At 41.5% G+C, this 17262-nt stretch overlaps 1 long non-coding RNA gene across 2 annotated transcripts; it reads left to right on the forward strand.

Moving 5' to 3' along the window:
• Positions 1-4869: 4869 nt before the first annotated feature.
• On the forward strand, positions 4870-15105 carry LOC126998444 (uncharacterized). Of its 2 annotated transcripts, XR_007752880.1 has the most exons (6): positions 4870-5144; positions 10728-14258; positions 14354-14421; positions 14490-14591; positions 14626-14897; positions 15000-15098. It is a non-coding gene; the product is annotated as an uncharacterized LOC126998444 (long non-coding RNA). The 2 variants fall into 2 exon arrangements; XR_007752879.1 differs by having other exon boundaries at positions 4872-5144; positions 14626-15105.
• Positions 15106-17262: the final 2157 nt, after the last annotated feature.

The following is a 17262-nucleotide window of genomic DNA, read 5'->3' on the forward strand; positions in this document are numbered from 1 at the left end:
GGGCACAAAAAAGTAAACATTAATAAAAAAAAGCCCGCTACTCGCCGCTCCTAAAAAGAATCCAAAGAGGTGGCCGAAAGATAAGTCAGTTTCGGGAGGAGAGGTGTCCTGATACCCTCCTCTTGAAAGAGTTCAAGTCATAGGCAGGAGGAAATACAGATGAAGGAAGATTGTTCCAGAGTTTACCAGCGTGAGGGATGAAAGAGTGAAGATGCTGGTTAACTCTTGCATAAGGGGTTTGGACAGTATAGGGATGAGCATGAGTAGAAAGTCGAGTGCAGCGGGGCATGCAGTTAGCAAGTTCAGAAGAGCAGTCAGCGTGGAAATATCGATAGAAGATAGAAAGAGAGGCAACATTGCGGCGGAATTTAAGAGGTAGAAGACTATCAGTATGAGGAGGAGAGCTGATGAGACGAAGAGCCTTTGCCTCCACTCTGTCCAGAAGAGCTGTGTGAGGGAGCCCCCACACATGAGATGCATACTCCATACGAGGGCGGACAAGGCCCCTGTATATGGACAGCAACTGTGCAGGGGAGAAGAACTGGCGGAGACGGTACAGAACGCCCAGCCTCGAGGAAGCTGATTTAGTAAGAGATGAGATATGAAGTTTCCAGTTGAGATTTTGAGTTAAGGATAGACCGAGGATGTTTAGTGTTGAGGAAGGTGATAGCTGGGTGTTGTCAAATAATAGGGATAGTTGTTTTGAAGATTGTGTCGAGTGGATAGTTTGAGAAACTGTGTTTTTGAGGCGTTGAAGGACACCAGGTTCTTCTTGACCCAATCGGAAATAATAGTAAGGTCTGAGGCTGTTGCGTTCTGCAGCCTCAAGCCTTGAGTCGTTAAGTTCCTGAAGGGTGGGTCTTCTATTAAAAGAAGTTGAATAATGCAGAGTGGAATCATCGGCGTAGGAATGGATAGGACAGTTCGTTTTGGAAAGAAGATCATCAATGAACAACAGAAAAGAGTGGGAGATAGGACAGAACCTGTGGGACACCACTGTTAATAGATTTAGGGGAAGAACAGTGACCGTCTACCACGGCAGAAATAGAACGGTCAGAAAGGAAACTGGAGATAAAGGTACAGAGAGAAGGATAGAAACCGTAGGAGGGTAGTTTAGAAAGCAAAGATTTGTGCCAGACCCTATCAAAAGCTTTTGATATGTCCAGCGCAATAGCAAAAGTTTCACCGAAACGGCTAAGAGAGGATGACCAAGAGTCAGTTAAGAAGGCTAGGAGATCACCAGTAGAACGCCCCTTGCGGAACCCATACTGGCGATCAGATAGAAGGTCAGAAGTGGAAAGGTGCTTTTGAATCTTACGGTTAAGGATTGATTCAAAAGCTTTAGATAGACAAGAAAGTAAAGCTATAGGACGGTAGTTTGAGGGATTGGAGCGGTCACCCTTCTTAGGTATAGGCTGTGTGAAGGCATACTTCCAGCAAGAAGGAAAGGTAGATGTTGACAGGCAGAGGCGAAAGAGTTTGACCAGGCAGGGTGACAGCACGGAGGCACAGTTTTTAAGGACAATAGGAGGCACTCCATCAGGTCCATAAGCCTTCTGAGAATTGAGGCCAGAGAGGGCATAGAAAACATCATTTTGAAGAATCTTTATAACAGGCATAAAGGAGTCAGAGGGGGATGAGTAGGAGGAATATGCCCAGAATCGTCCAGAGTGGAGTTTTAGAAAAGTTTGAGAGAAGAGTTCAGCCTTAGAGATAGATGAGACGGCAGTGTTGCCGTCAGGACTGAGGAGTGGAGGGAAAGATGAAGAAGTGAAGTTGGAGGAGATGTTTTTGGCTAGATGCCAGAAGTCACGGGAAGAGTTAGAGAAAGCAAGGTTTTGACATTTTCTATTAATGAAAGAATTTTTGGTTAGTCGGAGAATAGATTTGGCACGATTTCGGGCAGAAATGTAAAGTTCATAATTAGCATTAGTTTGAAGGCTCTGGTACCTTTTGTGAGCTACCTCTCTATCATTGACAGCACGAGAACAAGCGTGATTAAACCAAGGCTTGTTAGCGTGAGGAGTAGAGAAAGAACGAGGAATGTATGCCTCCATTCCAGAGACAATCACCTCTGTGATGCGCTGAGCACACACAGCTGGTTCTATTTCCTGGAAGCAAGCATCATTCCACGGGAAATCGGAAAAGTACATCCTCAGGTCGTCCCACCGAGCTGAAGCAAACTGCCAGAAGCATCGCCTCTTCGGTGGGTCCAGAGGATGTACAGGAGCGATAGGACAGGATGCAGAAATAAGATTGTGATCGGAGGAGCCCAACGGAGAGAACAGTTTGACAGAATAAGCAGAAGGGTTTGAGGTAAGGAAGAGGTCTAGAATGTTGGGCCGATCTCCAAGACGGTCAGGAATACGTGTAGGGTGCTGAACCAACTGCTCTAGGTCGTTGAGGATAGCAAAGTTGTAGGCTTGTTCACCAGGATGGTCAGTGAAAGAGGATGAAAGCCAAAGCTGGTGGTGAACATTGAAATCTCCTAGGATGGAGATTTCAGCGAAGGGAGAGTAGGTCAAGATGTGCTCCACTTTAGAATTCAAATAGTCAAAGAATTTTACATAGTTGGTAGAGTTAGGTGAGAGATAAACAGCACAGATGTATTTAGTAATAGAATGACAGTGAAGTCTTAACCAGATGGTGGAAAATTCAGAAGAGTCAAGGTCGTGGGCACGAGAGCAAGTGATGTCGTTGCGCACGTAGGCGCAACATCCAGCTTTGGATTGAAATTTAGGATAGAGATAGTAGGAGGGAACAGATTAGAGATTGCTGTCAGTAGCCTCAAAAACCTGTGTTTCGGTAAGGAAGAGAAGGTGAGGTTTAGAGGAGGAGAGATGATGTTCCACAGAATGAAAATTAGAGCGAAGACCGCGAATGTTGCAGAAATTGAGAAGAAAGAGGTTCGAGGAGTTATCAAGACACCTCTCGGGTCGGCAGCCAGAAGGGGAGTCCTCCTTGGGAATTTAGGTCCCCCAGGCGGGGACTCCGAGGCATTGCTTAATTGAGCCATTTTGAATTTTGAATTTTGGAAAAAGGTGTATATGTTATGTGAATGTAGTGTGGTGTGGATAAAGAGAGGATCTGTCTTTAGAGAGCATGCTGAACTACTCTCCGGTGTTGGTGAGACAATAGGGAAACGGTTAGTGAGGACATGGGAAGGGTCTTTGGAGGGCTTCAGCTCCCTTCTCACCTCCCATATATACCTCACCGGGAGTGGCTTGCGCCCGTTCGGTAGGTGTCTTCCTACCTACTCCAGCGTCAAATCTCAAATTCTCACAGCAATGCATCGATGCAGCAAATAAAGCGAACAGAATGTTGGGCTTCATTAAAAGAAACTTTTTATTCAAGAATAAAGATGTAATACTTCCGCTCTACGATAGTTTAGTCAGACCGCACTTGGAATATGCGGTACAGTTTTGGTCTCCCCACCATGCAAAGGACATTGCTAAATTAGAAGGTGTTCAGCGTCGGGCAACGAAAATGATCCCTTCCTTGCGCAACAAATCCTACGAAGAAAGGCTTTCCACCCTTAACATGTTCTCTCTTGAGAAACGTCGCCTCCGAGGAAAACTGATTGAATGTTTTAAAATACTTAATGGTTTCACGAATGTAGACAGATCAACATTGTTTATGATCGATGACACTTTGCGCACGAGGAACAATGGCGTAAAACTCAGATGTAGACAAGTATATTCAGACTGCACCAAATTTTTCTTCAACAACGTTGTAGTGCGAGAATGGAATAAGCTCCCACCATCAGTGGTCCAGTGTAACACGATTGACTCCAAAAAAAAGCTCGACCGTCACTTCCTTCAACTCAATATCAATTAGAGTAGAAATGCAACGTTTTGGAGCCTTCTGATTAATGTAAAATCACTTAGGTTTAAGGACAGACCACCTAGTCTGGACCATGGGGTCTGTGTGGTCTGATTTTCTATGTAATTCTCTCTCTCTCTCTCTCTCTCTCTCTCTCCATAGTCACAATGTTTGGAGAAAACGTCTAGTATGATATACTACCTTTAAAGGTAGTGTGCGTGACGCCGATGGTAAGTAGACCTGACCCGTACGTGTCATAGCAGCGCGAAACTCGTGGTGATAATGCGCGAAAGTCGGGTGGTAAGAATTTAGGACTAACCGCGAAACTCGTGGATCGCGAAACTCGGATAGCGCGAAACTCGAGAGGGTGCTGTACTTGTTATCGATTATCAAATATGCGTGTTAAATACACCTGATATATATAGCTAGGTGCCCTGCGCATTAATGATCAGATCCAGATCCAGATTACGATTACTTGATACATGTTAAAAGTCGCGAATTTGAGAGTTCCATTTTGATTTTGATTTTTTTTTTCATTTTTCCCAGATATTTATGGTATTATTAAATGTTGGGTTGAGAGAGAGAGAGAGAGAGAGAGAGAGAGAGAGAGAGAGAGAGAGAGAGAGAGAGAGAGAGAGAGAGAGAGAGAGAGAGAGAGAGAATTACATAGAATTACATAGAAAATCAGACCACACAGCTCATAAAAAATATTATGGTCCAGACTATCCGGGTGGTCTGTCCTTAAACCTAAGTAATTCTACATTAATCATTGCATTTCAACTCTAGCTAATATTAAGTTGAGAGAGAGAGAGCGAGAGTACACAAAAAGCCATGCATAACATTATATAGCCCACCTTATACACTACTTTACCAATACCACTGTATTATCTTTTTCAAGGTAAAAGCAATCGACTACTGTCATCAAAAGCAATCGAAATAGTAATCGATTACTGAAAAAAAAAGAGTACCTACCACCACTAGAATAGGCTACGGATTGTTTTACCTTTAAATATGACTCATATTCTGGCAGGAGCAGCCTTGAGCTACCAGGCACCGCCTGTAACTCGATAGGTCGTTTTTTGGCGCATTAATTGGCCCCTCTGCCGCCCAGGGCCTCATTTTTTTACAGTTGCCGTTGGAGGGAGGGAGGGAGGGCGTGAGTGCCGGGCTGGCTGGTGATGACGATGATGGCCCGTGTTTACGTCCAGCCGCGACACGCGTGAGGCCGCCAACACTAGCGGCCCCACACCCTAACAGCCCCCTGACACACCCCAGAAGAAGACCTCCGGCCGTCTTGAGCTGAACGGGTCTGCTCCGCGAAGGTGAAGAAGCTGCCCCGCCTCCAAGCTGTCAGGCCGAGGAGGGTCTGCCAGGGCTCGTGTTCTCAAACATTTCGGCGCCTTCGTAGGCGTCGTGGGCATTTCCAAGGGTGGTTTTATGACCCTGGTGGTAATTTAACCTTTCTTCTGTACCGTAAATGTGAAAAAAACTCATGAAAACCCAACATCTTTTCGGACTTTGGAAATAGCTGGTGGGAAAATAGGGTGTTATTCTAGACTGTCACCCGTCTCACAGCCACGAACACCTTGGTGCTCTGTGAAGGATTTAGGGTAAAGATTCGTTTTAGTACCGTGCCAGTATCTCATTATCTACTCTATGAAACCACAATTTCTTCATATATCTTTTCTACAAACCTTCAACAGTCATGGAAATGCTTTGAAAATCCAATCCAAGGACTTTTTTTTACTCTTGAAAATATGGGATAATGTTTACGAAAGCGCGTCGCCTCCTCTGGCAACAGCTGCGGCAACGCCGCAGCCGCAAAATAGCTCGCAGAGGGCTTAGAGTGGGGGAGCATATTTAAACTACTCCAACTGAACTTTACGACCTACTAACGGGGGGGCTGCGCCCCCCTCTACCCCCCCTTCTAACCAGGTGGGCTATGCCCCCCTGACCCCCCACATATATATATATATATATATATATATATATATATATATATATATATATATATATTTATATATATATATATATATATATATATATATATATATATTTATATATATATATATATATATATATATATATATATATATATATATATATATATATACTGCTGCACTGCCAGAAGAGGCGACGTGCTTTCGTAAACATTATTTCCTATTTTCAAGAGTTTTTTTTTTTTTTTTACGTCGTTGCCTGTTGCGCCGGTAGGCATCTTCCTGGTGGGGCCTGATGGTCGGTCCAGCCCGAGTCCAGAGTAAAAAAGAAGTCCTTGAATTGGATTTTGAAAGCGTTTCCATGACTGCTGAAGGTTTGTAGAAAAGATATATGAAGAGCTACTGATGTTTCATAAGGTAGGTAATGAGATACTGGCACGGTAGGTACTAAAACGAATCTTAACTGGATTTAGTGTCCATACAACACATTGCTGTATTGCTTTGCTGTCGCAAATCACTTTCGAGATACAGTTTTTTTTTCGTACTTAAATATATACGTCAGTCGCAACCACCATGGTAGTGTGAGAGGGAAGGAAGGGAGGGTAAAGATTTGTTTTAGTACCGTGCCAATATCTCATTACCTACCTTATGAAACATCAGTAGCTCTTCATATATCTTTTCTACAAACCTTCAACAGTCATGGAAACGCTTTCAAAATCCAATTCAAGGACTTTTTTTTTACTTTTGAAAATAGGGGATAATGTTGACGAAAGTGTGTCGCCTCCTCTTGCGGCGGCCGTGGCAGTGGTTCCGCCGCCGCAGCTGCAAAATAGCTTGCAGAGGGTTTAGGGTGGGGGAGCATATTTAAACTACTCCAACCGAACTTTATGACCTGCTAATGGTGGGGCTGCACCCCCCTCGACCCCCCCTTTCAATCAGGGGGAGCGCAGCCCCCCCCCGGACCCCCCACATGTATATGAGATTTATTCCTGTTAGGAGGTATTTCTCAGAACACCGGCTGCATCGTCGCCGCGGCTGCCGCCAGAGGAGGTGACACGCTTTCGTCAACATTATTCCCTATTTTCACGAGTAAAAAAAAAGGCCTTGAATTGGATTTTGAAAGCATTTCCATGACTGTTGAAGGTTTGTAGAAAAGATATATGAAGAGATACTGATGTTTCATAAGGTAGGTAATGAGATACTGGCACGGTACTAAAACGAATCTTAACCGAAGGGAGTTTCCATCGCAAATAGTAGGGGGTAAATGTGGAGATTCACTACACGCCTCCAATATTGCCCCCATGAGAATAATAACCTTTCCAAGGTCTCACGTACTGTTGTACTTCTCTAGTTTTACTAGTGCATCATACATGTGGGGGGGGGGGACCCCCTGGTTAGAAGGAGGGTTGAGGGGGGCAAAGCCCCGCTCAATAGTTTAAATATGCTCCCCCACCCAAAACACCCCGTTTTCCCACGGGTCCCCCAAGATCATTATGGGAAGGGGATTAGGCCTTTTTCTTTACTTTTAAGTACATGCTTGCGCCTTCATATTATGGTTGAGGGACATGTATTTCGTCCCTTAACTATAACATGGAGGCATAATATTGTATTTTGGAGGTGCGGAGTCAATCTCCACAATTACCTTTATTCGGCACAGCGTGGGGCGACAGAAATACAGCGCCAGGACGGGACATGACGGTGGTGGCGGCCGACGCTGCGAGAAATACCTCTTCTCTGAAATAAGTCGCTCTACTGTCCACCACGCATGTGCGCTGGGGGAATACACAGCAGGAAAACATTAATTTGCCTGGTTTTGTTCTTGTTTGTCCACTTGTGATCTTTGTGAGCAGTGAATGAAATATAAAAACAGTAAGCAAGTTGAACCTCTCTGTGAGATATTTTGCGGCTGAGGGGGCTGGTGTTCAGTTCAGGCTTTGAAGAGTCTCATTTTATTAGTGATTTAATGATTTGCGACAGAAACAGTTAGCAGATTATTTCATAGCACACCGAAAACTACCAGGAAAAAATAGTTTCGTCCAACAGTGTCCCAAGGGTGACAATCTAGAAATTTACTGAAAATAGCTTGCTGAGAGAGGTTCAACTTCCTTCCTTTTTCTGTATTTCACTCACCGCTTTCGTTTGCTTCCCCTGTTTCGTCTCCAATACATGGCACAAACATCAGAGAAACGTTTACAATTAGAGGAGGCTTTCAAAGAAACCAGTAGGGCAGAGTTTAGAAAGAATGGGTAATATTAACGAGAGGGTAGCCACCTCTTGTGAAGTTAATATACCTACAATATGGATATTTTTTTGGTCCCTGAATGCAGTGCAGTGACAAATGACTTCCAGAAAATTGAAGGGGGTCGAGGTTAAGTTAGGTTAGGTTAGTTTAAATTTATTCGGCATGCAGTGTGGGGCGGCAGAAATACGCAGCACGGGACAGGACAGGACGGCGGCCGGGGTGGTCCACTACACGGGCCAGTGGTAATGGGTGGCAGCAGGCAGCAGCGGGTGCACAGCAGGCATTGAAGAGTCAATTATTTAGTGATTTCCAGATAAAAATACCATCTCCATAATAAACAGCATCATATTTTGTTCAGAAATAAGGAGTCAGCATCTTGAAACTAGTAGGCTACCCTCTCGTTTATAATCCCCAAAAGAATTATACCCCACGTTGATGTTCACTCAGGTCCTGTTTGTTTGGTCTGTAGGTCTGGTGTGTTGTTTTCTTGTGGGCAATATCAGCCATAACAAAGATCACAAATGGACAAACTAGAACAAAACCAGGCAAATTAATGTATTTCCTGCTGTGTATTCCCCAGTGCACATGCGTGGTGGACAGCAGAGTGACTTATTTCTGCCATGACTCGGCTAAATCTGATGAAAAAAATGTTTGCCTAGTTTTTGCTGTGTTTCTGAATTCACGTGATCTCTATTAGGTTGGACATACTAAATGGCAACTATGAGAGGAAGCTATTGGGTCCTCACTTATGAGAGTCAGCTGGTTTTGGAATTAGCTATAAGTTATGGTTGAGATTGGTTTCATTGATGTGCTTAAATCTTACATCCTCCTTGATCAGATGTTCTTTTGTTGTCGTATATGTATTCTACTAACCTTCTAACCTCCTGGAAATCAAAAGGAAAGAGTGTTGAGATTAAAACAACGGCAATTGTTGGCATTGATATTACCAAATTTTACCTAAAGTACATTTTAAATTCTGGTTATGATACGGGAGAACTATGCACACTGCCACACACTTATTACTTACAGTTTTCAGTGTTTCTTTCCTTTATAGCCATTTCCTATTTTCATTTTTTCTCTCGTTTGATAGTTTTAAAGCTTGTTTAAGTGTTTTGAAGCGTTGTTTGTTGTGCAAGTGAATAACCATAATATGAGCATGTTAGTTAGACCTTTGCCGTAGGTAGGTTTGGTTAGGTACGTTAGGTTAGGTGGGCTAGGTTAGTTTAGGTCAGGTTCGGTTGGATTTGTTAAGTTGATTTTTATGCGATAAATATGTGTGATAGTCTGCGCTGGACTTTCATTTATTATCTTCTCTCTTTCCAGATGGTCCACCCACTGTCTGTTAATTACCTTCTCACACAGTTTGCACATTACACTTGTTAGAGAAACCAGTCTATAGTTCAGCGACTTTTGTTTATTATCTGGGAGGTTTAAACATCAGTAGAAATTTTATACGACAACAGAAGAGCAATTGATTAAGCAGAAGACGAGATATTGGCACGTGAATGATGCAGATCTTGACCCAACAACAAATGATGAGTCAAAACACTTAAAAAAGCTTAAAAACTATCAAATGGAAGATAAAAACACCGAATATAGGAAACAGCAGTTAAGGAAAGATTTACCCATAGCTGAGTGTAGTGCTGCATCTACTCAGGTCCAGAAAAGTTAGGTTTTGTGTTCTTAGATTCAAACCATGGGAGGTCGTCGTCCATTCTCCTGCAGGCTAAGTTAGGGAGAAAAAGATAGTTAAAGAAATGGATAGAGGTAGAGAAGGATTTTCGTTAACCCGTCCACTGCGATTGGCACGGATTTCGCCTTCACTGGTAGCCTGGTAACACATACTCCCAGGTCTTTCTCTGCCTCTGTGGTGGATAGTGGAGTGTTTCCCATGTGGTATTGGTGTGCTGGATATCCCCTCCCAAGGTGCAGAACTTTACATTTTCTTCATTTAATTGCAGCAGCCACTTTTTGTTCCATTCCTGTAGCTTGGTGAGGTCTGCTTGTAGGAAATCCACAGTCAAGGGGTTAAGATATGTTACGTGGAAATAGAAGAATGAAGTTGATTTGAGATATACAAATTGATGCAGTTAGGAAAATGTTGAGAGGGGAAATAGATGAGAGAGAAAAAAGTTAGTTAAAGAAATGGATACAGGTAGAGGAGGATTTTGGTTGATATATTTAAAGGTCTGTTTATAAAAGGATTAATTTGTAATATATTAACCTGTCTGCTGTGATTGGCATGGATTTCACTGGTAACCTGGTAACATATAGTCCCAGGTCTTTCTCTGCCTTTGTGGTGGATAGTGGAGTGTTTCCCATGTGGTATTGGTATGCCAGATTTCCCCTCCCAATGTGCATGACTCCATTTTCTTCATGGAATTGTAGCAGACACTTTTTGTTCCATTCCTGTAGCTTGGTGATGTCTTCTGGTAGGAAATCTGCAATCAAGGGGTTAATCAACTCAAAAAATGTTTTATTCTCTTATATATACAGATATCATATACAGGTAGTCCTTGAGTTACGATTAGGTTCAGGGCTGACAGGCCGATCGTAAGTGAAATTGGTCATAAGTTTAAATTAACATAGTACGAGGGGTTGTGTTGGGGGGGTGCAGTGTTTAACAAATGACACATCCTAGTAATGTCTGTTGCAAGGGTCACCTCTACTGCATCCTCTTACCTTCTGCGAATCTATCGTTCAACTTTGATTGATGTTTCCAGTAATGGGTCGCCTTTAATGGATGCTGCTGGATTATTGTGAGGAAGCTGTTGTTGTGGGACGCCGTGCTTGTGATCAGCTAATCGACTGACTGGTTTGACTCACCCTTTCTGCCTGGACTTGCACGGAGTTGTGGCGGCTAACTGGTGAGCCAAACACACCTGAGACTTATAAACAGTGGAGATATCTGGGTGAACTCTCTCCTCCCTTGCTCAGCTCACATGCTGGTCAACTGGTGTCCGCTAGATATAGCTGTATGCTTGAATACTATAGTCGGTTTCATTTCATCTGTTCATCAACAAAGCGGAAATTTTGATAGATGTGGCACCTGCGCATATCTACTTTGTGAATACGTGAAAATCAACTGTTGTGATAGACATTCAAGCTAATTTTTTAATAATATATTTGAATGTTTATGTATAAAAAAATGTCCTTATAAATCCCAAACATGCTGATTTGCATCATCATCACCATCATCATCATCATTTAACGTCCATTTATTCCCTATGGTGGGGTTGGACGGGATATAAGCCTCTTCCACTGTTGCCGGTCCATAGCCATTTCTTCCGTGATATTCAGCCTCCTCATATCTTCCTCCACCACCTTTCTCCACGTCTTCCTTGGCCTTCCTGGTGGTCTTCTGCAGCGATAACATACCATACAAGCACACGAGGAGACAAGATTACATCAAACAGTATTGTAAGATCATACTCGAACAATCTGTGGTTTTCAAATGCCTATAATTTATCTCATTTCAGGTACGTTAAAGACATCTGGCTCAGCAAGTGCAAGTAAAGGGCAGTTTCATAATTTACTGCATGTATATAATGATTAATATACAAAATAGCATGAAATATAAATAATAATGGTTGAGTTCAATGCCAAGCTATTTTGAATATTTCCAAGTACGGTATTTCGCGGCGTATAGCGCGCACCTTTTTCACATAACAAAGGCCTGAAAGTTTAGCCCTGCGCATTATACGCTGAATGTACAAATTTTTTATGATTTTTTTCTTCTTTGGGGTGTGTTTAACCCTTTTATGGCTAAATGCTCACAGCGAGCGTTAGGCATATTTGCTGGTGATGCTAAACGCTCGCTGCGAGCTCCACCCGCACTCAAATTTCCCGCGTATGAGAGTGTTCCAACAATATTTCTCACAACACAGCATTGCCAATTGAGTGGGTTCTCCACTAAATTTGGTGGAAAATCATGTCAGCCCAGCGCGGAAAATCTACGGACGAGCAACTGGTGGATGTTGTTGTCCAATATAGAGACATTTTTGCATAGCTTCACCTATCACATGATTGATATTTTGACCAAATAGTTGTAAATTTTGCAGTTGGCAATACTGCCCTGCCAGCACCCCATCATCAAGAGATCTACAGTAGTTGCCTTACAGCTGACCGTTGCGCACGTATAAATGTACATCTTCACAGGCAACACCCCCTGAACGTGCCTGTAGTTTCGCAGGAGTGGCTTACATTACCGAATCATATAGATCTTGGACTCCTCTTTCCAATGGTGTTTTTGTTTTTTAGCTGTGATGAATAGTTTTTGAGATACAGCGGTTAAAATAGCGAGCACTAGCGTCACTTGCTGGTGGTGCTAAAAGCTCACTGTGAGCGCCAGTCACCCTCACAGCAAAAAATACCCCCTGAACGTACTTGTACGTTCGCAGGAGAGGCTTACATAACCGAATCTTATAGATCTTGGCCTCCTCTTTCCAATGGTGTCTTTGTTTTGTAGCTGTAATGAATAGTTTTTGAGATACAGTGGTTAAAAGAGATTCCCTTCCCTCGCTGGAGTGCCCGACCGCGCCTGAGGGGATAGTCTCGTTGCAAGCGCATAGCAATGAAAGGGTTAAGGGTCTGTTTTTCGTCTTATCCAATAACAACTGCAAACTTACCTTTATTATTGTTTATGATCCTTCATATTCCATAGCTGTCTTATAATATGTTACCATAGAATACAGGGTGATCAAATAACTACTATACAAAAATTAAATCGGTAGAGGATCGCCCATGCCTTGCTGTTATCCCGTTTTTCTGTCGGGCGCCATTTGTATGATCTTGATCTTGATGTCACAGGAGGCTTAACCTGTACAGTGTTTAGTACGTACATATACGTACCTCTTAGGGGAGTGTTTAGTACGTATACATACGCAAGCACTTTTGAGGGCTTATACGCCCTTTATTTTTGTTTGTGTATGTAACATTGTTCATTGACAGTAGAGAGGAATAATTTGACAAGTCTTCGTATTTTTAAATGGATGTTAAAGGGCCTTTCTGTACATTTGTCCGCATTCCAACAAAAATCATTATACAAGAAGGTAAGTTACTTTCTTCTAGGTAATTACTCCTTGATTCTATAATCAGTAAGGCATGTGGAATTGTAAATTATGGTTCAGAGTAATAGGAAATAAAAACTTATCGTTGGAAGCATCATAGTGTTTTGTTGAGCTTTGTGAACTACGGTTGTAGTACAGACGGCCTTGAAGCGAGCGGTGTTGCCTGATGCGCATCCAACCATTTTCTTGTACTTACAATTCCTGTTTATTTCTTTAGATTTTTGTCATGTAAAGAAGTACTTATACATTACTCACGCTTTAGGGGAGTGAGAAGTGTTTATAATGGAAAGAATGTAGGCTCTAAAAAAAATTAAAGATAAATTTCCCTTTTCTGGTATGACATCGTTAGCTCTGAGACGGAGAAAAATAAGACAACGAACAATCTAGGGTTCCATTCCTCGCATATAAATAATAAATATATATCAAATAATTTGTAATTTTTTTTAACATTTTTGGGGCAAATAAAAAAATACGAAAAAAGTGCAACCTGGCATGACCCCTATCGATGACAAAAGACGACACTGTACGAGTTAAGATTGTATGACTAAGGAGCAGTACAAGCCACATAAAAAATCATATTGGAAAAAAATATCCATGTGTTCATTATTAATTATTAATATTAGTGAGAATAATGGGGTTAATATGACATCAGAAACTGTACATCATGAGTCTTGTACGAGGAGTCATTTCACGCCCGGCCTCCATTTGCATTGTTTGAAAACCACACAACCACACCCACACAACAAACAGCTGCATGCCGCATTGTCTTGCCTAGTTGTCTGTCATAACCCTCGAGTGATAGTGGGAATAATATGCTAATTATGATATCAGAAGCTGTGCATCATCAGTATGTACGAGGATGTATTTCTCACAACACCAGCCCGGCCGCCATTTTCACCGCTTTACTCAAGGACACTTGTCAATTCAAGCAGTACAGATTACGCCCAAAATATATAAATTTTGGTAAACTCTACATCGTCAATGTTTTTTAACCCGTACATATTTCTGAGCATTTTCAGAACTTTTTTTTTTTCCGAATTTTTTGTCTTAAAGTTTGGGGTGCGCGAATATACGCCGCGAGATACGGTATGTTATTTACAAGTAACAAATTATCAAAATTCCTTATGTATAGGCACTTGCAGAACCAGATGTCTTTTTATGTACCAGCAGTGAGTTGAATTATAGGTATTTGAAAGGCTGTAAATGAGTTGAATGATAGGTATTTGAAAGGCTGTAAATGAGTTAGTTATTTGAAAGCCTGTAAATGAGTTGAATTATAGGTATTTGAGAGGCTGTAAATGAGTTGAATTATAGGTATTTGAAAGGCTGTAAATGAGTTGAATTATAGGTATTTGAAAGCCTGTAAATGAGTTGAATGATAGGTATTTGAAAGGCTGTAAATGAGTTGAATGATAGGTATTTGAAAGGCTGTAAATGAGTTGAATTATAGGTATTTGAAAGCCTGTAAATGAGTTGAATTATAGGTATTTGAAAGGCTGTAAATGAGTTGAATTATAGGTATTTGAAAGCCTGTAAATGAGTTGAATTATAGGTATTTGAAAGGCTGTAAATGAGTTGAATTATAGGTATTTGAAAGGCTGTAAATGAGTTGAATTATAGGTATTTGAAAGGCTGTAAATGAGTTGAATGATAGGTATTTGAAAGGCTGTAAATGAGTTGAATTATAGGTATTTGAAAGGCTGTAAATGAGTTGAATTATAGGTATTTGAGAGGCTGTAAATGAGTTGAATTATAGGTATTTGAAAGGCTGTAAATGAGTTGAATGATAGGTATTTGAGAGGCTGTAAATGAGTTGAATTATAGGTATTTGAAAGGCTGTAAATGAGTTGAATGATAGGTATTTGAAAGGCTGTAAATGAGTTGAATGATAGGTATTTGAAAGGCTGTAAATGAGTTGAATTATAGGTATTTGAAAGGCTGTAAATGAGTTGAATTATAGGTATTTGAAAGGCTGTAAATGAGTTGAATTATAGGTATTTGAAAGGCTGTAAATGAGTTGAATTATAGGTATTTGAAAGCCTGTAAATGAGTTGAATTATAGGTATTTGAAAGGCTGTAAATGAGTTGAATGATAGGTATTTGAAAGGCTGTAAATGAGTTGAATTATAGGTATTTGAAAGGCTGTAAATGAGTTGAATTATAGGTATTTGAGAGGCTGTAAATGAGTTGAATTATAGGTATTTGAGAGGCTGTAAATGAGTTGAATTATAGGTATTTGAAAGGCTGTAAATGAGTTGAATTATAGGTATTTGAAAGGCTGTAAATGAGTTGAATTATAGGTATTTGAGAGGCTGTAAATGAGTTGAATTATAGGTATTTGAAAGGCTGTAAATGAGTTGAATTATAGGTATTTGAGAGGCTGTAAATGAGTTGAATTATAGGTATTTGAGAGGCTGTAAATCGCTCAAGTATGTTCTGACTACACTGCCTGATACAGCTTGTCTTTCATGTGTTTGGTATATCATCCATTTCTTCTTTCCTCTTTTTCTTCATAATCATGTCCTTCACTCCTTACAAATTCCTCTTTGAAGGATCCTTAGGTGGCCAAATTATCATCTAGTGCGCCTTTTGGCGGTGGTTTACACCTTGCCTTGAGAGGAGGGAAGGAGGTGGTGGTGGTGGCAGTGAGGAGGAAGGAGGAAGGGCAGCCTAGTAGCCTCCCTTCCTTCCTTGGATACCAGAACGGGCTGGGCCGACCATCAGGCCCCACCGGGAAGAAACCTTGGACCGACCATCAGGATCCACCGGGATAAAGCCTACCAGCGCAATAGGCCAAGACATAAAAAATAAAAAAATAAAAATAAATAAATAAAAATAATAATGCCAATAACTTACATAATGAGTACAATTGAAATTAATGTAATGGAGGTGAGAGGGAGATGGGAGAGGAAATACAGGGAGAGTAAGATGCTGGTAAAGAGGCTGGTTAGGGAAAGCAAAGAGAGAGTAGATGAGGATTTGGATAGGAAAATATCAGCAAAATACCAGAACAAAAAACTTTTCTGATGAGAAGTTAAAAGAGAAATGGGGGGGGACATTTGTAGCATGAAGAGGTTAGACGGAGCAGGGCGGCAGAGGTGTGGATTGGTGCATAGAATAAGTATAAATGGAGTCATATTAGGGGTTCATTCTAAATTTTCTTGCCTATTATAATTTTCCCGGTATGTTTATGTATCCACAGCCAACGAGTGTTCTCAGATATTCTTTAATCTTTAGATGCGAGGTCTAACTGTATCTATGTAAAAGTAAAGCCTCAAAACCTGACCCAGTATAATTTGAAAAAGTAAATTGGTGTTGACACAAGTACATGTGGCAGGTATCTGATGTATGTGCTTGTGTGAAAGTTACTTATGTTAAAGACAGTCTCCTGCTTGATCAACCTGTGCGCTGCGATTGGCACGAATTTCACCTTCACTGGTAGCCTGGTAAAATATACTCCCAGGTCTTTCTCTGCCTCTGTGGTGGATAGTGGAGTGTTTCCCATGTGGTATTGGTGTGCTGGATATCCCCTCCCAAGGTGCAGGACTTTACACTTTTTTCATTGAATTGTAGCAGCCACTTTTTGTTCCATTCCTGTAGCTTGGTGATGTCTTCTGGTAGGAAATCCACAGTCATGGGGTTAAGGAATAAACACAGAAAAGCAGTATACAGTCGTCCCTCAAATAGTACGGTTTCCAATAATATGGCTTTGGTTTTATACGGATTGTCATAGAAGATTTTTTTAGGATTTTTAAATTTCCCGCTGGTCACACCAAGTAGCCATGGCACGAGTGGCAACACTGTTCTACCAGACTGCCACCCATGCACATCTCCTCAATCAGTCCATGTGTGTGCACAACACCAGGAACACTGTTTTGCCAGATTGAAACCTATGCGCTTTCCCTAAGTCCATGTGTGTGCACAACCTCAGCTACGCTTCTCCATCACCACATAACATGAACATGGGACCCAAGAGACAAGACAAAACACTTGCTGAAAGCACCCCAAAGAGTTCAAGAAAGGTATTCACCTTGCAGAAGAATTCAGATTTAGGAAGTTACGTTTTGATATGAGTTAAATTGCAGTAGGGAGAGCATAACACATGAATCCGGGTCCTGCCTGCCTCAGCTTCTACTCACCAGCCAAAGTTGCCAGTTATGCATTTTCTGCATTAGTGTTACCACACTGG

The sequence above is a fragment of the Eriocheir sinensis genome, chromosome 2 (genome assembly GCF_024679095.1).
Source record: "Eriocheir sinensis breed Jianghai 21 chromosome 2, ASM2467909v1, whole genome shotgun sequence".
Lineage (NCBI taxonomy): Eukaryota > Metazoa > Arthropoda > Malacostraca > Decapoda > Varunidae > Eriocheir > Eriocheir sinensis.